Source organism: Papio anubis, chromosome 14, assembly GCF_008728515.1.
Source record: "Papio anubis isolate 15944 chromosome 14, Panubis1.0, whole genome shotgun sequence".
Taxonomy (NCBI): Eukaryota; Metazoa; Chordata; class Mammalia; order Primates; family Cercopithecidae; genus Papio; species Papio anubis.
In genome coordinates, this window is record NC_044989.1 from 58,167,727 (window position 1) to 58,190,669 (window position 22,943).

Consider the following 22,943-nt stretch of genomic DNA (forward strand, 5'->3'; position numbering starts at 1 on the left):
ATCACAAACTGGGTACAAATTAACCTAAAACCAAAGAAAGGAGCAAGAAAGCAAGTGGACTCAACAGCCTCAAACCACACCAGTTGCTTCAAAGCAATACTGTTGCTTTCAGATGTTTCTCCTTCGATTCTTTTCATAGGTCTGTGGTTGTTGTTGCTTATTATAACTCTAAAGCAAAATGTACTATTACATTTAGTGAGATGTCTGTGGAGACGGAAATGAGACCATCACAATTCTCACCATCATATGAAGTCGTTTTTTTCTTCTTTTCCAGAGATCAGCTGGCCCCCACATCTTTATGCAAAGGGGTAAATGTCATCGTAAAGAGGGACAAGCAAGACGTGTACACCAGGTGCACAGAATGTTCTCTGTGGGCGGATCAGCCTAAAAGGTGGAGATAACTGGAGGTGAAGGGGAAGCTGAGTGGTATGCAAAGTGGGAGGGAGGCTAGACAGAATGAAGCCTTTGACCTTGGAAGAGCTGAGTACTAGAGAAGTAGAGGGAGCGGGAGGGAGAACGGAATGCGGAATTCCTTGCTGTAATATATTCGGGTAAAAATGGGGCTGTCATCTTGAGCTACAAGTTAGAAAGTTATTACTTTTAATATGCCACTACCTTAGGCCTATACTGTTATGTAAAAGAAAAATAACCTTGTGTGACAGTTTAACATTGATCGATGTGCCTGCCAAATGCAAAGAGATAAATAAGCAGGTGATGAATAAACAGCACTTCAAGTAAAGACATTACGCTGCATGCATAAAACGGCGCCAGGCACCTAGGAGCTGTGGGTGGCCGAAGGTTGGCCATTTCATGCCCACTCAGTAAAGCAGACTTAATCGCTTCCAATATTTTCTGTTAAAAAGCACGCTTAATGAGCCAATTTCACAAGCCCAGAGAAACTGATTATTATCTCTGAGTTCCAACAGAGTTGGTTGTTTTCCAAGAGCCAGGTTTTTTTCTTTCTTTTTTTTTTTTTTTTTTCCTTGACGGGATAAAAAAAACCTTTTTTAGAAAGAGAGAGAGGGGCGTAGGAGAGAGAGCAAGAGAGGAAGGGAGAGAGGGGGAAGAGAGGGAACGACCGAGCCAGCAAGAGGGCACTGAGAGCCGGCTGGCAGGGGAGAGATGGCCACTAGATGGCAGTGTTACCCTGCCGTCAGCACCCGGCCCGGGCTGGGAACTGGACAGGCGCATTTGGTGGAAACGTGGCACGGTGAATAACGCTGAGAGCTGCGCCTGGAGAGTTCAGACCCGACCCTCCGCCCTCCTCGGGCCTTTTGTCCACAATTTTTCCATCCTCCAGCCCATACAAGGCGAGGAGACAAAAGGGGCAGTCCCCGAATGGCCTCCCTCTGACAGCCCAGGGCTCTGATTCTTCTATGCAGCCTTCTTTCACAAAGTACAGGGGTCCCTTCGTCTGGTTAGGCTGAGTTCTTCCTGAATTTTTTTTCTTTTTCTTCTTTTTCTTTTTCTTTTTCTTTTTTTTTTTTTTTTTTTTACCCTGGGCGGCTTGCAATCTCTGCATCCCTCACAGGACTAAGCACGTGCTTCTCAAGGCATGGAAAATTCTAAGAGGATGAACCTATCTATTTTTTCACCATGTATTTACTTTAGGGCAGGTTCTTTTTTTCTTGCCTCATATTTTGCACACTTTTTTTTTTTTCACTTTCAGTAAAAAGTGTGAACAAAAGGAATTTACCCCCAAAGGAAAAGATTGGGAGTAGGGAAAGGGAGAGAGCACCCCTTAGGAAGCCAGCTGTCCTTCAAAGAGTGTCATTATGTATCTTCCTCCAGCTACACAGCAATGTGGTGAACGCCACAGAAACACAGGGTTATTGTCACCAACTGAAGTTATTCAATTGCCACTAGGAGAGAGGACCCAGCAAGGAGACCTCAGCATATAATTAACTCAGATATTTTTTAAAAATTGAAATGAACTGTTGTTAGGTTCTAAATTGAGATGCAAGTTAATTATTTATGAATATTCATAGAAAACTTGAACAATTTCCAAACTTGGCCGTTAGTTTCTCATCAGTTCACCAAATAGTTGATGTGTATTTTTTTCTGTAAGATAATTTTCTCTTAATGTGCACTGGAACTACCAACTTCATTAAGATTTTTGAGATTCATTTTGTCTTGTGATGAATCAAAAGGGAATGGACTTTGCAACAGAAAATAAAATGTTCATCTCTTATCTTTTACTTACAGTCATACATAAGAGAAGAATGAAATGACACTCCGCAAAGGTTGGTCAGTTATGGTAAAAAAAAAAAAAAAAAAATTAGCATATTTGAGGAACTTTCAGAAGAAGCAGATCAATGTTCTGTATGTGTATGGGGGGAAAAGGAGGAGGGGAAGGGAGTGTTTGGGGAGTGGAAGGTGGCCATAGACATGAAACCACTGAAAGAAGGAAGGTATCCAACTCCCAAGAACTTATTACAGGTAATCGTGTACCTGTGATGGGTTCAGGATATGCTTCTCCCAAATATGGCACCTTGGCATTTGAGAAGCAGGACAATCGCCCGTACTTTCCTCTCACCTTTCTCCCTTAGAGCAGGTCATAAAACCTAGGAAGCTCACTCTCTAACCTTCTCCCACACTTCTCGTCTGAAACAGAATATAAGACCCTAATTCCAAAAGTATCCTCCCTTGACCTGGAGGAAAGGAACATTCTTATTCCTGGAGACAGAGGGACACAGAGAAGGACCAGAACAAACAGGCCTTGCTAAGTTCCCCCCAGTTTATTACCATTAGGTCATATTTCCTTTGTCTATGCATACTTCCTCACAACTGTTCACTCTTCATCAAACCTAAGCACACAAATTTACAAGTTTACCTGTTTCTCTGGGCATTTTCCTTATGAAGGGTCCCATGTCACACAAAACTTATATTAAGCAAATTTGTATGCTTGTATCTCATTAATCAATCTTTTGGTGTAGGAGTCTCAGCCATGAAAAGAAATGTCTTTTGCGCTAAAGTGGCTACTATTCTCACTCACTCACTCAGAACAGAAAGCTCCTATATGTCCACAAGTTCTAGCTCCCACTACCCCTTCCTCACCAAGGGGCCCAGTCCACTCTCCACATTTACACCTCTTCCATGCCCCTGCCACAAAGCCAGCTATCGAACCGGACAGACTCATCTCTGCTGAAATAGTAACCAACCGCCACTCTGGATTTTCAACTGACTGAAGCACTTCATCCCTAAAGAACAGCCAGCTATTCATTAGGGCCTCTCAAAAGGAAAGTTAAAATTAAGGACACACTGGATACCTCAGTTACGTCTGCCATTAAAGACAAAATGCAGCAAAACAAATACTAGGATTTACAAGACATTTTCACAGATACAATTAACTGACAAAAAACTGTTCCATTACATGCCAGGGACTGCACTGGACACTGCAGGCAGAGCGCTAAGGGTCATGTGTTGCCCTCAAGTAGCTCACTGGCTGGTGGCTTTCACATGGCAATAGAACAGAGAAGCACATGGTGCCCAGAAGTTGATCCCCACCCTGACCTGTGGGAGGTTGGTCCTGAAGGCTTTTTTTTTTTTTTTTTGAGATGGAGTCTCACTCTGTCCCTCAGGCTGGAGTGCAGTGGCATGATCTCGGATCACTGCAACCTCCACCTCCCAGGTTCAAGAAACTCTCCTGCCTCAGCCTCCCGAGTAGCTGGGACTACAGGCACGTGCCACCACACCTGGGTAATTTTTTGTGTTTTAGTAGAAACGGGGTTCCACCATGTTATCCAGGTTGGTCACGAACTCCTGAGCTCAGGCAGTCCACCCGCCTTGGCCTCCCAAAGTGCTGGGATTACAGGCATGAGCCACCACGCCCTGCCCCTGAAGGCTCTTTCAATTGGGAGAAAATTGAGAGAGGGTAACTTAGTACCTTAGGGCTGCCTTTAAAAATCACCATGTACTGGTTGGCTTTAAACAAAAACAATTTATTATTTCCCAGTTCTGAAGGTTATACATCTGAAATCAAAGCATTGGCAGAGTTGGCTCTTTCTCCAGGCTCTTCTCTGACAGAATCTACTGCATGCGTCTCTCCTAGCTTCTGGTGGTTGCTGGTGATCCTTGGCATTCCTTGGCTTGTGCATACCTCACTCCAGTCTCTGCATCTGCCTTCACTTGGCCTTTTCCCTGACACACAGGGTCTCTGTGTCTCTTTTCCTTTCCTTATAAGTCACCAGTGATACTGCATTTAGGGCCCACCCTAATCCAGCATGATTTCCCCTTAACTGATTACATCTGCAAAGTGTCCATCAATGAATGAATGGATAAACTGTGATATCTATATATGTATGAATGTAAACACACACAGGCATATACCCAATGGAATATTATTTAGCCTTTAAAAAGAAAAAGATGCCATTTGCAATAACATCAGTGAACCTGGAGGACATTATGCTAAGTGAAATAATTCAAACACAGAAAGACAAATACTACATGATCTCACATGCGGATTTTTTTTTTTTTTTTTTTTTTTTGAGTACATAGAAACAGAGAAAAACAGAAAGGGTGGTTACCAGAAGCAAAGAGAGAGAGGAAATTGGAAGAAGTAGCTCAAAGGGTACAATGTTGCAATGATGTAGGGTAAGTCTAGAGATCTAATGGATAGGATGAGGACTAGAGTTAATAATGTCCTATTGTGTGCTGTAAACTTGCTAAGAGAGATTTCAGGTACTTTGCCTTACACACACAACAAAGGAATTATTTGAGGTGATGGATGTGTTCATTTGCTTGACTGTGATAATCATTTCACTATGTGTATCAAAATATCCTGTCGCACACCTTAAACATATGCAATTTAAACAAGACCTATTTCCTAATGAAGTAACATTCAGAGGTGCCTAATATACATGAATTCTGGAAAGACGCTTATTAACCCAGTTTAGGGACATTTCAAGCAAAGATACCAGATGACAGAATATTGTAAGAACTTCAGGTGGTTCTTTGCAGTTACAGGGTAATATGCAAGGGAAATGAGAAAGATAGCGTTGGAAGGAGGCTAAAACAAATCAAAAAGTAGCTCTTGTTAGGTATTAAAGACTATGGATTTTCCACTGAAAGGTGGTAAGAAAAAAATAGTGGGTTTTAAGCAGGTAAGTGTTAGAAACATCACTACCACTCTGGCAGGAGTATAGATATTTGGAAAGAAGTGAAATTAGAAGCAAAGATACCAGTTAGAACATTGTTGCAGTAATGCAAGCAAGGTACGACTTTATAATAACATAGTGGCTGTGAGGATGAAACGAGGAAATAATTTGAATTTTTTAAAAAATTGTCATTGACAGGATTTGAGTGGATAAGATTAACAAAACATGTGTTGTTGAAGAATAAACATGGTGAAAGCTGATGAGATTCCCAGACTTGACCCAGAAATCTGGCCTGAGCAACAAGGTTGATCATCATGTCATTAAGGAAAGTGGGTAATCCATTTTTACAAGGAAGCTGACTTGAATATATTAGAAATTGGTGTGTGTGTATGTGTGTGTAAGTTCTGTATGATTTTGTATAAGAGAGGCTGGGACAGAAATACAATTTTGGAGGAAGAACCCTCAAATTAGATTGAGCAGGAGCTCCCTGAAAAAGGTGAGAGTAGCTGCCCAAGATGGAAGAGAGAGCTGGAAGAAGCAAGGGATGGATCTCAGTGCCAGCACTGAAGAGAATTCACAATGGGACTGAGAAATTCAAGGAGGGAATGCAAGGGAGATCTTCACACAGTGACTGAGGCCCCCTCTCCTGACACTTGGCTGTAAAGGGCAATGGAGGCACAGGGCTGGTTGTATTGGGAATATTGGGGGGAAAAAAGAAGAATGCTATTGAAGAATAGGATGATGTTTTTGTTCCCTTGTTTAAAACAAGAGTGAGTTAAGCCTTTTTATGTTACAGGTATGAAAAGCCTTCATAGAGGAAGAGGATGAAGGGACAGGATAAAAAGGAATAGTCAAGAATGTAAGAGAAGGAAATCAAGAACAAGAGCTGAGCCTTTCTCTATGCCTCTAAAACAAGTCCAGCAGTGGGGCCCTGGTTATCTATCTAAAAGTTGTTGGAAGGAAAGCATAAGATAATGATGTGGCTCACTCACTGCAAATGGTCTACCTTCCACCTCACTGCTCCTCCACCAATCTCAATGAAAGAAAAGATTGCTGGCTCATCACTGACAGTGACTCCAGCATGTGCAAAGCTGCCTTTGCTGGGGAGGATGCTCCCTGAGCCATGTTTCTCTCCATCATCAGGTGCCCCTGGCACCACGGTGTGAAAATGGGCATGAGCCAGAAGGACTCATACATGGGTGACGAGATCCAGAGCAAGCCAGATGCTGACCCTGAAGTACGCCATCCAGCACTGCATGGACACCAACTGGGGCAACATGGAGAAAATCTAGTACCATACCTTCTACAACAAGCTGCACATGGCCCTGGAGGAGCACCCAGTGCTGCTGAGGCCTCCCTGAACCCCAAGGCCAATAGAAAGAAGATGACTCAGATCGTGTTTGAGACCTTCAATACCCTGGCCAGGCCTGTGGGCTTCCAAGCAGTAATGTCCCTCTATGCCTCTGGGTGCACCACTGGTATTGTCATGGATGCTGGAGATGGGGTCACAGTGCCCATCTATGAGGGCTACACCCTCCACCAGCCATCCTGTGTCTGGACCTGGCTGGCCAGGATCTGTCCAACAACTTCATGAAGATCCTCACGGAGCACAGCTACAGCTTCACCAACACAGTTGAGAGGGAGATCGTGCGTGACATCAAGAGAAGCTATGGTATGTTACCCTGGACTTTGAGCAGGAGATGGCCACTGCTGCATCTTTCTTCTCCTGAAGAAGATCTACCAGCTGTCCAACGGCCTGATGATCACCATCAGCAATGAGTGGTTCTGATGTCTGGAGGCACTGTTCCAGCCCTCTTTCCTGGACGTGAAATCTTGAGGCATCCATGAGACCACCTTCAACTCCACCATGAAGTATGATGTGGACATCCACAAGGACGTGTATGCCAACATGGTGCTGTCCAATGGCACCACTGCGTACCCAGGCATCATGGGCAGGTTGCGTAAGGAGATCACCACCCTGATACCCAGCACCAAGAAGATCAAAATCACCTCCCCACTGAGTGCAAATACTCGGTGTGCATCTGTGGCTCCATCCTGACCTCGCTGTCCACTTTCCAGTAGATGTAGATTAGGAAGCAGGAGTACCACGAGTCAGGCCCCTCCATCATCCACCACAAATGCTTCTAAATGGACTGTGGGCAGTTACTTGTAGCATTTGCTGCATGGGTTAATTCAGAAGTATAAATTTGCCCCTGGCACCTGTATACACCTCATGAAATGGTAATAAGCCTTTGAAAAGAAATTTGTCCTTGAAGCTTTTATCTGATAGCAAGACTGGATTATAGAACTTGTTGATTTTAACCTTGTATTGAAGTTAATTCTTCCCGAGTCATTGGTTTAAGACCCTGTACATACCTTTGATTTCAACCTTTACTACATGTGGCTGGGTCACTTAGTGGCTGAGGAAAGAACATGCTTGTCAGAGACAAGTCCATGGCTTGGTGAGCCTGAGTAGCCAGTAGTCTCTGGGATCTGCACAGGGTGTTAAAGTGTCATGGCTGAGTGTCATGGGATTTCTCTAGAGGCTGGCAAGGGCTCCTGAACCAGTTGTAATTTCTATCTTGCCGATCTCTCAGGGTTGGAAAAGTCCAAGCTGTAGGATCCTGCTTCCTTTCTTACCTGATGTTTTCCTGCCAGAACATCATGGACTGTTACTTGCCTTGAGTTGGAAGCAGTTTGCATTTACACCTGTAAATTTATTCATCCTTTAAATTTATGTGAGCGTTTTTTGTACACAATTCTCAATTCTTTAAGACATGACAACAGACTTTGGTTTTCTCCTGTTATGTGAGAACATGAGGCCCCAGCAACACATCATTGTGTAAGAAAAAATGAAAATGCTGCCAAAACTAGAAAAAAAGAAAGATAATGATGTGAAACCACTTTGAAAAGTGGATTCAAATTTGGAATAATGAAAATGCAGTTACTATTAAAACAATGTTTTCAGTGATGTGCTGTTAGGTGTGTGTTAGGTTATTTTTATTTTATTAAGTTAGCATAATCTGCAGAACTAGGATGGCAAATTTAAGCCTGCTCAGTCTAGGTGTGGCTATTCTGAGATTCATCGTGCCCCAAACTGATCCCACACAGTAAGATTTTTTTTTCCCACAGGGAAAAGGAAAGCATTTGTAGCTCTGGCGTGCTTCAACCAGTTTTCATTTCTGCAATATGGAAATCATGGCATATGATACCAAAATTGTATTATCCAAACCCCATTGCAAATATGTTCTCCATATTTTTATCAGAAATATTAAAGTTTCACAAACCCACAAAGTAGTACAACAGATCGACATTCCTCTTCCTCTTTCATATTAATGGATTTTACTCTGTCCTATCGTAATAAACAAAACACCAATATAATACTTAATTAATAACTAAGCTTAGGCCTTCACCCTTTTCCAAGATCTCTAAACAATGAAGATACAGCCACAGACAGGAATTTGACCTACTAAAGAGATTTTGAAGAGGGATAAAAAGAGCAGTATTTTCACTTTAGACAAAACACTTCATTAAAAACAATCCTCAATAAATACTAAAACAAAGGTACTTCTTTCTCATTTATCAGCAACCCCTCACCTTTCACTCATTGGTATGTTCAATGGCTAGTGTGTTTACAGTACTTATACCTACTCATGTTCTTTCTTAAGTGCTCAAAAAGATGACCACAGAACAAGGTCCTCAATTACAATAAACAGAACACTACACATTTAGTACATTCCAGAACAAATGGACTGTAATATTAAATCAAATGAGATCAAAATTCAATTCAGTTCAGAAAAAAAAATGAAGCACCAAGCTAAGCATCAGCTCTATTATTTTGCCAGTGTGTAAAAGCTGTATGTTGATAATGAATGAATGCATGAGGAAAGTTTGTACCAAAATACTAAAGGAAGGCTTGTACAATGCACATGGTTCTTATCAATGCAAAAACAGCAGAAACTCTTACATGTTTCATCAAAGCTCAAAACGTTTTACAACATTCTCGAACTAGTCTAAATAGATTCCCTCTTTTTGGTGTAAATTCAGAAAGAAGTTACTTCTTAGATCTAAGATTTAAACTACTTTGGAAATAAAACATGAAGGTAAGAGGGTTGCCAAAAGTGCATTTTTATATAGGAAAAGACAGACAGCTGCCACTCTCATTGCCCATTAATCTTACACATTCTATATATAAGTATAGAAAAACTCAGTCTCTTTGGCATTTGGAAAATTCTAATAATGGATATAATTAGAAAGAAAAAGGTAAAGTAACTTAAGGGTGGCCACAGAACAATCTTCTTCTTCTCCTTCTCCTTATTATTATTTTTAGACAGTGTCTTGCTCTGTCACCCAGGCTGGAGTGCAGTGGTGTGATCTCGGCTCACTGCAACCTCCGCCACCTGGGTTCAAGCAATTCTGCTGCCTCAGCCTCCCAAGTAGCTGGGACTACAGGCGTGTGCCACCACACCCAGCTAGTTTTTGTATTTTTAGTAGAGATAGGGTTTCACCATGTTGGCCAGGCTGGTCAATTTTCAAAAACTACAAACATATACAATAGATTTACCACTCGGATTTCTCAAATGGAGACTTCTTGAAATTTTGAATTACAAGAAATTCCTCCAATTATTGAGAATGATTACTCATGATTTTTTTTTATTATTATAATTTAAGTTCTAGGGTACATGTGCACAACATGCAGGTTTGTTACAGATGTATACATGTGCCATGTTGGTGTGCTGCACCCATTAACTCGTCATTTACATTACGTATATCTCCTAATGCTATCTCTCCTCCTATCCCCTCCCCACAATAGGCCCCGGTGTGTGATGTTCCCCTTCCTGTGTCCAAGTGATCTCATTGTTCAATTCCCACCTATGAGTGAGAACATGCGGTGTTTGGTTTTCTGTTCTTGCGATAGTTTGCTGAGAATGAAATCCACGAAGTGAACAGATGCTGTTTTCACATTTTTATAGAATTATTAGAATAGAGATAAGTAAAATTGGTCAAAAGATTGCATCCCTTATATTGGAATAAAGACTATAATGGGAAGTCTATGTTAAGGGTCATGACAATCAAAATAATATCTCAGTTAATATCTTTGGGAAACAAAACAAACAGGACTGTCAGTATGCTATTGCACTCTTATGTGAATATCATGATTCTTTCTGAAGTACGTTGGTAGAACTGCCAATATTTCAATATTTAATGTATTCTTAAACAGTCCAAATTAAAATATATATTTTAAAGATTATATATAATATGTGTGTGTACATGTGAGTATGTGTGTGTGTCCCTCAGGAAGTAGGGAGTACAGGCTATGCCTTGTTTTCCCAAATAACTTACTTTGTGCCTGTGTTTTCAGTTCTTACTCTTTCACTTCATAGATGATTAAGCACTAAAGTTTAAGAGTGGAAGGGTGCAACACACCAATACTAATCTGGGCTGAACTTACCATTATATCTATATCCATATAAAATGTTTTAAAGTCCATCTTATTTTTAAAAAATTAAAGGATCTATTTTGAGACTGTTTACCAAGTTGATATCCTGGCACATAATAGGTGCTCAACAAAAGCAAGGAAATGAACATGCCAACCCCAAAGAGTCACCTCTTCATTGAAATGCTCACCTATTTAGGTTGCATTCTTCCTTTCTTGGACCCTCCCTTCTTTCTTATCAGTTGGTGAATTCCACTCTAGACTTTACTACATGTTTGTTAATAAATAGTCCTTGAAGTAAAAAACAAAAAACAACTAGCTGACAAAGTAACCCAAATGGTGGTATAAAAGGATCTGTGGAGTCCATCTGGAATAACAACAAAGAGCCAGGTGACCCTTAGCCACCCCAGATGTCATCTCTTGTGCTCCACTATGCTAAAAACCGCACCTAGCAGAGAGAGTCAAGAGAAAAGTGATGCCATCACTGTAGCAGGCCATGTAGCAGGTTTAGGTATCTCTTATCAATTCCTGTCTAAGTAAAATAATTTTTATGTTTCAAACTTTATTTTAATGAAAGTATTTTGGAAACTGGAAAACAAGTATCAAAATAATAGATTATATAATTTTTAGTTTTACAGTATGGTAATAGCAAAATGTTTTACCAGTATACTTTACTCTGAGCAAATAAACACCCTAGTAAAAGGGTCAGATTGCTACAAGGTACCAGGAGGTCTACCGGAAGCCCAAATGCCCTTGGCTTGATTTTCAGCTCCAGCTGTTTCATGCAGCAAACTGTGTCTGTTTCATTACCCCTAAAGCAGACATACAAGTCAACCTCAAAAGTCTGTACCGAGAATTCTAAGGGTAATGTATTTAGCTTAATCCAGATATCCTACAAATGTTAGACTCCTTTTCCTTGACCCTGTCTCATTCAACACACACACACACGCGCGCGCGCACACACACACACACAGAGTATACTTCACTTTCTTCTTAAACAAGATACAAATAACAAAACTAATTTCCCTTGGCTTTTCCAGCGAAGCTATAGTAATATATTATTTATAATATATAACCATAAAATAGTATACGCTTTGTTCACATGTTGAAACTTTACTTGTATAGAACACATAAAATTTTTGTTTTCATCATTTAGGGAGAAAAGCTTTCTGAACTACATTTTTTCTTTCCCTAATTTTTAATGATATTATAACTCTGATAAAATGTATGCATACGTATTGCAGAAATTTGAATATACAATAAAGCACAAAGAAAAAAATGAAGATAATTAATTCCCTAACTCAGAAACAATTATTACTAATCTTGATTTCCTTTCTATGCATTTGAATGGGATTATCTGCTACATCCTGTTTTGTAACCTTTTTATACTTATTAATGTTCTATGAATATTCTGAATGTTTTTTTTTTTTTTTTTTTTTTTGAGACGGAGTCTTGCTCTGTCGCCCAGGCTGGAGTACAGTGGCCGGATCTCAGCTCACTGCAAGCTCCACCTCCCGGGTTCACGCCATTCTCCTGCCTCAGCCTCCCGAGTAGCTGGGACTACAGGCGCCCGCCACCTCGCCCGGCTAGTTTTTTGTATTTTTTAGTAGAGACGGGGTTTCACCGTGTTAGCCAGGATGGTCTCGATCTCCTGACCTCGTGATCCGCCCGTCTCGGCCTCCCAAAGTGCTGGGATTACAGGCTTGAGCCACCGCGCCCGGCCCTGAATGTTTATTTTCAAACATTCTATATAATATAAATATCATTTTAATGGCTGCATATTATTTTATCTTGTGGTTATACCATAAATTATTTAATCAAAGCCATATTGTTGGACATTTGAGGTTGTTGCTGTGGCCATTGTTTTTAAGCAATACTGCTACAATTAACTGCCATGACCCAGCTTCAACAATTATCAACTCACGGCCAGTCTTGTTTTATCTGTACCCTTACGTATTCCCCATACCACCCTCAGATTACTTTGAAACAAATCCACTCATTATTTCATCTACACATATTTCACTGCGTGCCTTTAAATTAGGTAGTGTTAAAAATCCTTCATCTTTACACTCCTCCTTTCTCCTTCTTCCCTTTCCTTCACCAGACTGTTAATATCACCATCCAAATAAGATCCATACACTGCAAATAGTTAAGAGGTTCCTTTCTGTGTTTTTCCCCTAGAAATTTATTTGTCAGGAAAAACACAAAGAAAAACCAACAAAAATAGGCCAATGAATCTATAGTATTTCCCATGTTTTGGATCAGTGTCATTTACCATGCTCCTCTATCAACTGTATTTCCTAGAAATAGAATCTTAGATCTAGAATTTTGTTCAAATTTAGAATCTATGTTTTGGCAAGAATATTTCATAGGTAGTATGGTATACTACCCTCAGGTGGTACATAATATCGGATTGTTTACTTTTTTCTGATGTTAGCAGCCATTGATGATCCATGCCTAGATCCATTAATTTATCAGCATTGTACAATGGTGATATAACAGTTTTGCTAATATAAATAACACTACATAACTAAAATATTATAGCTGAATATCTGGGCACATCTATATATATGTTTATTTTTTTAAAACCCTAAAAAGTATCTGAATCAAAGTAAATCAACATTTGGAAATTTACATTACTATACATATTGTCCAACTATCCTCTTAGGAAGTTACACTAACCATCATCTCAATGTTGGCCATTAGTATTGTTTTAATGTTTGTTCATTGCCAAGAATAAATTCATTGTGGTTCATTTTCAAATACTTTGCTTACGAATAGGGTTAAACATACTTTCTTTAAATTTAAATTTTATTTCTTTTGTGAATCAGCACCCTTGTTCTTTGATCATTTTTCTGTTAGGTGTCTTTCTTTTTCTTTTCTTTTTCTTGGTTCCCTTACGATATTTAGTTAAGTGTTCTGGAAACTATCTCTTATGAGTGAGATCTATTGTGATATACAAACACATACCTGTAACATTCAAGTACTCTGTATGCTATGTTTGCCCAGCCTAACATTTTATCCAAGATTCTGGTTGAAAATGGCGAAGCAAATATCTGCAAAACATGCTGAACATAACTTTCATACTATTAGGAAAAGAACTTTAATATGCTACAAAGAGGAACTGAGGTACCCGGGCTAGTCTACCATTACGCTCAGCAAAGGATTCGTTTTGCTCTTATAATTTAAACATTAAGCCCATTAATTTTCTAATGGTATTATGATTAAGAAATACTGAATACTGTGGCCATAAAAAGTTGTTATATTCCCATATAAAAATTATAGATTCATTTATCTCTAGCTTTTGTGAATATTCTTTTTTCCACAAAGAAAAAAATTGCAATTTTTATTACGAAGCAATTAAAAGGTAATAAGGAAGCTATCACAGTCAAAAATATTATTGATATATAGGCTGACTTTTGTCATTTAAGAGTCCTGTACCTAAACATACCATGTGCCTTAGAATAGGCTTTATGCTGGAATAAATGCTTATAGATGTAGTCATGCATATTCAGTCCAATTTTCTGAATACATTTCTCTAAAAAGGAATTACAAATAATTGAAAGTCTATAACTGACATATGCTTTATATAATCTAAGTCCAAATATAAAATTTTATAAGTAATATTTGTAGGAGAGGTAGAATGTAGAGCCTACATCAGTGGGGGAAATATAATATTTATAATTGAATCAAATAGCTAACAAACACAATTAGGTATCTGCCACATCAGTATTCACATTTGTGCATTAAGATCACGCAAATGGAATTAATTATTGCTCAAGTCATTTATTTATAAGCGGTAGCTAAACTCAACAGTTTTCCAATTTCAAGCATATGTAATATGTAATAGAAATAGTACAGTTCGTAATGGAGAATGGAAAGAGAAGAAAAGTGGGAGAGAAGAGGAAAAAAAGGGAAGACCAGAAGAAAAAGGGGAGAGAATAAGGAAGGAAAATTTGCCGAGAAAATACTTTTCATTTCATAGAAATTCATTTTTCCATTATAATAATCACAATGCCTATTTTACTATAATCAGTTCCATAACTGTCTTTTCAGTTAAATGCCAAATAAGTTCACATTTGAATTTTAAGATAATTCTTGTGTAGTGTTTAAGTAAAACCCAAATATTTTACATTAATTTCCTCAATAGACCACAAATTGACACAATTTAAAATGTAATCAACATTCAAAACTATTGCAGATCATGAGGTCAAGAAATCGAGACCATCCTGGCCAACATGGTGAAACCCCGTCTCTACTAAAAATACAAAAAATTAGCTGGGTATGGTGGTGCTCGCCTGTAGTCCCAGCTACTCGGGAAGCTGAGACAGGAGAATAGCTTGAATCCGGGAGGCAGAGGTTGCAATGAGCTGAGACTGCACCATTGCACTCCAGCCTGGATACAGAGCAAGACTTCACCTCAAAAAAAAAAAAAAAAAAAAAGCACAAATTTTTCACCTTCTTAGAAATACCAAATCTTCAAGGAGGGTTATTTTATTTAAAGTTCTATCAAATGGAGTCAGGAAGGCTTAACTAGGCCTTTATATAAATGTGGGCATTATTTAAACTTTCTAAACTCCCGAGAGAGTAACAACAGGGCCTACCTCACAGAACTGCTATACCTTCATACAGTGATGACATAGATAAACTTAGTGAATATTCATTATTGCTGTCATCTCAATGATCATCATCATTATGTCATCAAAAGTATCTGGGAATTTATATATCAAAAGATTTTCCCATAAAAATAATTAACCTGTAAAAAACTTCCACTCCCCTGGCAAGGATGTCTTATTATACAATATATCTGTTTTAAAGTAAATTTTTCAAATGACGGCCAGTGAGATCAGTGATTCTCAGTAAGGGGACAAGTTTGACCCCCAGGGGATAATTGTTAATGTCTGCAGACATTTGTATAGCGGTAAAGGGTAGGGATAGAGGGGCTGGGGAGACTACTGGCATCTTGTAGGTAGAGGTCAGGGATGCTGCTAAACATTCTACAATGCACAGGACAGTCCCACTGCAACAAAGAATGATCAGGCCCAAATTTTAATAGTGCCAAGGGGAAGAAACCCTGCAGTAGGATCACCATATTCCTAATAAAGACATTTACCAAAAAATATTCAGGCCTTCTCTAAAACAAATCATCTTGAAAGTCTCCAATATATCTTCCGAATTTATATTTAATACCAATTGCATTAAAATCTACTGTTTCACAAAGCTTAGTTCCATAATCATAGTTGTATTGACCACAAAGAGCATTCACTTAAAAATCCATGAAGTTATCATTCCTTTCCTGTATAACCTAGTAGCTTTTTTATACTTTTTGGGGAAATTCTTAAGAGGCACTAGTAATTTTCTACATTTGATATTTTAATATCTAGAATGTATAATTTTATCTTATTTCACTAGGAGAAAAATACACCATGAATACATGTTAGCCATATGGAAAAGACAATGAGGTTTAGTAATTAAAATTGAAAAGGTAAAGAACTATGCAGTAATTAGAACACTGATTAATCAGCTGATAATTTTATCTTGATTAATGTTGCTGGTTTCTGTTCTTATTGACCTAGGTAAAGTAGGTTTAGACCAATTAAATATAAATTATTCTCCTCTTTTTACATTCTGGGCAGCTTCCCGTATTCTAAGTCATACTACATTTAAGAAGTACCATTGAAATGCTTTTACTAAATTGGGTAGTTCAACAAAAGATAGAATTAAGTTTGTGTTCCAAATATACTGATGCTTTTATCTCAGGCTAAATTATACAGAGCTGGTTTATTTCAATATTATCTAGGGAATATTAAAATTAGAATAAATTGTTATTTTTGAAAAATTCTCTGAAAACACTCAGTAAAATATATACCTAGCTGTTTAACTAAGTCTAACATGAGAAATCAGAAGGATTGAAATTAAGGAATATAATTAGTATCACATGTAGGGTCTCACGTCATGAAAGTCTGCAGCTATGCTAGTTAATAGAACAAATTCTGGTATTAAGAAAATAACAATCATTAATTCTTAGCCAATCAGTTTTCTAGAAGAGACCCCCCTAAAAAATATATAGAGAGAACTATTGTTGGAGATTCCTGAATTCCATAAATGTGTATCATCAGTAACGCCCATTTTTAAAAATCCTAAGACAAAAAAAAAAAAAAAAAAAAAAAACCCACTTTTAAAAAAACAAAAAAAAAAAAAAAAAAAAAAAAAAAAAAACCAGCTTGAGCTACTAAATGAAAATTATGATTTATAAAGAATAAAATCTCTCTTCTCATCAATTAAGTTGATTACACTCGGGTAACAAAGACATTTTGATAAAGCCAAGCAGTTGAGATATTGTTGCAGTCTGTAATTTGATGCATCTTGCCCTCATCTTCTAATGCAGGATCCAGTCTCACCCAACTAGCACTTCTTTGATAGATCACCTGGTAGAAAACCAGCTTCCTCTATTCTTTTCTGCTATCCCCTTTCCCTGTGTGTCTGGCCCCACATCTCCAACTACTGCTGAAGCTCTGGAGGTGATAAAGCCACCCGGTTTTCAATAGATGAATGTCTTCATAGGTTACTGCTTGAGAGGGAGATGTCAAAGCAGGGCTTCATGTACTGAATCTTAGAAAATCTCCTTTACATATGTCTATCACATATGTATGATTATATATAATTTAGTGTTTCTTTAAGGCCTCAGAAGGCACATGAAGATGATTATAATAAAAGGAGCAACCACAAACAACAGCATCACCTAACAGTATACGGGCACTTGCTCTGAGGCAGGAACTTTGACAAAGGCTGACATTTATTGAATCATTAATCCTCAAACAGTCCAATGAGCTAGTATCTATTTTAGCCTCCTTTTGTAGTTGAGGACTAAGCCAAAGAAGGATAAAAAAGTAGAATGCAGGATTGATGGGAATTGAACTCAAGGATTCTGACTCCCCTGTCCTGACTTCCCTGGCTCTGATTTTTGGTGGTTTGGACTCTGGATTTCAGCAACATACATATCATATGAGAAGAGGGAGTTATTTATCCATTTTATAAGTAAGTATAGGTCAGCATATGTTCAATAGGTATATATTTATGACTAATAGTGATTTAAATAACAATGGCTAATGTAATTATTGATAATGCTTTACTGTTTGTAAGTACATAAAATACATCCAGGAGCCCAGTGAGATTTCACAGTCATTGTTAATGATAGGAAGGTTGATACAGAAAGGGTTTCCCCCATTAAATGCTCAGGTGCAAGACGGCTTTTAAAATTCTTTCTTGGCTTTTTTCTTCACACAAGGGCCATCCATTTAATAAGTTTATTCAATATATCTAGCCTCTTGCCAACCCCTGTTCAAATTGCTATATTTGATACTAATGGTTATCTGTTCATTCACACATTTGACAATTCCAGAAGATAACAGCAATGAATAAAACTGTCCTCAAGGAGCTTACAGACTAATTACATAAAATAAGAGCTAAAACTGATGACACAGTAAAAAACGAGGAGCATTTCATATTTAAGTTCTTTATAGAAGTCAGGGAGTTGGTGTCTGAACTGAAATGTTTCAACAATTTCAACTTCAACATTTTGAGAACTTTTTAAACTATTACAGTTAATCTAACACGTGGATAGCACTTAGTAATTAACAAAGTACTGGCTTTGTCCCCAAATCTCTGTGATTTAGGTCAAATTTTTGTCACTGTTTTATAGAGGAAGAAACTGTGGCTCAAAGAAAATAAGCTACTTTCCCAAAAATATGAAACGAGTAGAAAATCTAGAACTGAAAATTTCAGATGTGCTGGGTAAACCACACAAATAAATACTAACAATAAACACACATGCACAAGATTATATGATAAGGAGGCATGTGAACAAAGCTCATTTATTCTACAAATGTTTACTCTGTCTAGTAAGCAGCCACATGTAATATGTGGCCTTCTATCTGCACCATGATGATTGAGTCAATACTCAAATGCATACAGAAGTGAACAAAAAGAGGCAATGCACAGTTACAGCATTACAAACCAAGACAAGGTGTGAACTCATGAAAGTATCTAGTACACCTAAGGAATTATGACTATTGAGGGTTACTAAAGCATAGGGTCAGTGAGGAGGAAACGTTAAATGACAGTCAGGACTGTATACTAAAGGATCTATGGGAACTATGCAATGAATATGTACTTAATTTTGTAGGCTGTGTGGAACCATTAAAGGTTTTAAATGGGAGATGTGAATTTTGTGTGATATGATTAATATTGCAGGAAATTAACACTGTCAGCACAATGAAGGAAGGATTGGCAAGGTAAAAGCTCTTCAATTTGCTTATCTCCTCCAAGGCTCACAGTGTGTGTGTGAAGAACAGATAATAAGTCCACATGGCTGAAGGGGAGAGCAACTGGAAGACAAACACAGGAAGGACAGACTGGAAACTTAGATTAGGTCAAGACTCTGCAGGACTTGATTGTTAATAATTTAATCTTTATTTTATAGGCAGGCTTTATATCACTTATGATCACAATTATATTAGTTGTCCGTGTGCATTTCCCTTAGTACCTAGTATTGGATCACTGGCTTGTACATTTGGTAGGCAAATGGTACATTTTTTAGTAATTTTATATATAAGGCTAAATCTAATCAAAACTGATGAAGACACAGGAATTTCTGTAAAAATGTAATATATGCATTCTGAAAAAACCCTCAAGTTCTACAAAATTAAATAATAAAAATTAAAATTAATTTTAAGGGAGAATTTTAAGATTTTAAGGAAAAAAGTATTGGGGGCACTAGTTATAATCTATGAAACTTATAAGTTGAGCTCACAATAAAATCATTGTAATTTTAAATATTTTCACAGTTTAAAAGACATGTTAAGTGACTAATAAGTAAAGAAATACTATAGTAAATATGAGACTTTACTTTTAAATAATGAGTAAAAGTGGTTTGATGGAAGAGGGTGAAGCTGCTGAATTACATAAAAAAGAACAAAACACACACTGGGAAAACTGCTCAATTAGATCATCCAAAACAGAGGATATGGTTAAATTGAACCAGTAAAATAACTTGCAGTCAATAGGCTATTTCTCTGTGTTTTGCATGTTCTGCTATGTTGGCTTTACTTTGAGTCTAAATGCGATTACAGAATATGAATTGCAATATGAACCCACATGATTTCCATCTAAACAGGTATCGTTCCCATATTTACAATGGTATAAGAGCTAATTAACATTATAGAGGCACACATAAAGCAGGATAGACTATAACTGGAATTACTGAAAGAATCTTCTAACATCAACTATGTGGATATTTTTTAAATAAACATACACTGAGGAATATTTATAACATATGAATAATATGTGAACAAAAATAGCAATAAAACAAATAGCCACACAGTCCCCATCCAGTTTTTTAAATAACATTTTTGCTACTTTTGAAGCCACCTCTCTGATCACATCCTCATCAGCACCCCACACTTAGAGGTAACCGTGATCCTGAGTTTAGTCCATGTTATGCCTTATTATCTTAGTAATATTTTGTTTGATTTTGCATGTTTTTTTTAATAAATGGAATCATATTGAACATAATCTATGCCTTGGTTTGTTCACTCATTATGCTGTTTAGACTTCATAATATATATAGTTGTAGCAAGTCCATTCATATTGCGTTATAATATTGCATTTCATGAATACCTCAAAATTCACTTATTCATTCTGCTGACAATGGACATTTGGGATATTTTCCACTTCTCTTGCTACTATAAACAAAACATTTATACATGTTATTTTTCATATCTACAAGTACACTTGTAAAGCATTTTTATTGGATAAATTCTGCTGGATTGTAGGGCATCTATATGTTCCACTTGATTATATGATACAGAATGGTTTCTAAAGGGGTTCTAACTATTTTCATTTCTAAATACATTGTATGAGAGTTCCTATTCTTCTACATTTCTACCAGCACAAGATATTAGAGACTTTTAACTTCTACCAGTCTGTTAACTGTAAATGGTATTTTATTATAATTTCGATTTGTATTTTATTACAGCTAATAATGCAGCCAAACATTTTTTGTTCACTTCGTAATCATGCATCTTTTAATGTGAAATGCAAAGTTTGTCTTTTACATATAAATTTGTACAATATCTTTGTACATTATAGATTCTAATACTTTGTCAATGCTTGTGTGTATGTATATATTTGCATGCACATTCACATATATATAGTTAACATGTTCTTCCCATTTGTGGTCTATTTTCACTTTATGATATCTATTGAAACAGATACTCACATTTTTGTGAAGTCAAATTTGCCTTTGTTGTCTAATTCTGTTTTTATTTAAAACTTTTTAACCTCAAGACAAAAATATATTCTCCTATATTGTCTTCCAAAATTTTAGAAACTTCACATTTTAATAGGTTTTTAATACATGGAACTGATTTTTGTATATGTTGTGACATAAAGAGTGAGGAAAGTTAGGTTATTTTGTTTTCCGCATATTGACATGGACCTGTCTCAGCACACCTTATTTGTACTCAATACTTTCTCTAACTGACATGTCATGGGATCTTAACAAAAGTGTTGGTCTGTTTCTGGGCTTTCTCTTCTGTTCCCACTGGCCTATTTGTCTAAACCTGAACAATGTAAATCTTAACCATTCTAACTTTATAATAAGAATTTATATTTGGTAGGGCATGTCCTCCATCCTTACTGTTGTGCAGGAGTGTCTTGGCTTTTCTTGCTTTTCCATATACATTTTAAAACCACATTATCCAAGTCCACATTGAAAAAGATAAAACTTTCAATATTTCACCATTTATCATCATACTATTTGTTTTAGAACACGTACCTGGTTAAGAATTTTTTCTACCTGCTTTGCTAAAATTTTAATTATTATTATTGAATTTTATCAATTAATTTTTCTGGATCTGCAAAATAATTGTTTTCTAATGCTGTGCCACCTTACATTCCCATTTTTTTTTTAAGCTACATAGTTTTGATACGATGTTTATACATTCCCAGATTTATTCTGTTAATACTTTAACTTTTTAAATCTAAGAAATCAGGCTATAATTATTTATTACACTGTCTCAAAAAATAAGTTGGAAGGTAGATTTCATTTTTCTCTCTTCCAAAATAATTTTATAAGATTGGAATTTTCAGTTCCTTAAAGTTTTAGTAAAAGATCGCAACAAAATTGTGTGTCAGTGGTGATATTGGAAGAGAAGATTACTGATTCAAATATTTAATGGATATGGACATTGAATTGTTCTGTTTCTTTTAACTCTGTTTTGGTAATTTATGTTAGGAATTTGACATTTCACATGGTTTCAACTTTGGCAGCATAAACGTGTTCATAATGCCCTTTTCAAATCACTTTAAACCCTGCTGAACCTTTTCATTTTTGATTCATTCCTAATACTATTTATTTTGTCTTCTTTTGGGTTTTTGAACTCTCTTGCCAGTCTTTTTAATGAATCAGCTTTGATCTTTTTTTAACACTCATTTTCTTCTTTTAGTATTATTGTATTAATTCGACGTTTATGTGTGTTATTTCCTTTCTCCTATTATCTTTGAGCTTATTCTCTTTTTCTAATTAAGATTTGATCAAATTTGGCTAATTTTCTGTATCTCTTATGGTCATTGGGGATAGTATTCCCTATACATCTCTTCCAGAAAATTTGCCTACATTATGTTATTCAATTCCTCCTGATCTGTAAATTCTTAGAGACATATATTCAAATCTATTACACCTGCCATTTTTTTTTTTTTGGTAGTTTTATCAATTTGGGCTTTACATATTTTGAAGCTGTAGTTTTAAGTACATAAAGTTTAGAACTTTTATATCTTGATTAATTGAAATTTTCCTATGTTTTGGGCCACTTTATATCTAAAGTATCTTTTTTTGGCCGGGCTTGGTGGCTCACGCCTGTAATTCCAGCACTTTGGGAGGCCAAGGTGGGTGGATTACCCAAGGTCAGGAGTTCGAGACCAACCTGGCCAACATGGTGAAACCCCATCTCTACTAAAAATACAAAAAATTAGTGGGGCGTGGTAGTGCACACCTATAGTCCCAGCTACTCGGGGGCTGAGGCAAGAGAATAGCTTGAATCCGGGAGGCAGAGGTTGCAGTGAGTCGAGATTACACCACTGTACTCCAGCCTGGGCAACAGAGTGAGACTCTGTCTCAAAAAAATAAAATTATTTTTACACTGCCTTAAGATCTATCTTATCTTGTACAAATATACCTATCCCAGATTTTGTTGGTTAATGTTTGCCTGGTACGTTTTTTTACTACTTAAGTTTTTATGCATTCTATTTATGCATTCTATGAATTCCTGTGTGTGTGTGTGTGTGTGTTTTTTTTTTTTTTTTGAGGCAGGCTCTCTGTCCCCCAGGCTGAAGTGCAGTGGCGGGATCTC

The 22,943-nt window shown here is 37.1% G+C and overlaps 1 long non-coding RNA gene and 1 pseudogene across 3 annotated transcripts in view; one reads left to right on the forward strand and one right to left on the reverse strand.

Moving 5' to 3' along the window:
- The window catches only part of LOC110741062, a 599,818-nt gene that overhangs the window by 461,389 nt on the left and 115,486 nt on the right, over nucleotides 1-22,943 (reverse strand). The window lies entirely within an intron of this gene.
- On the forward strand, nucleotides 6,191-7,339 carry LOC116270279 (annotated as a pseudogene).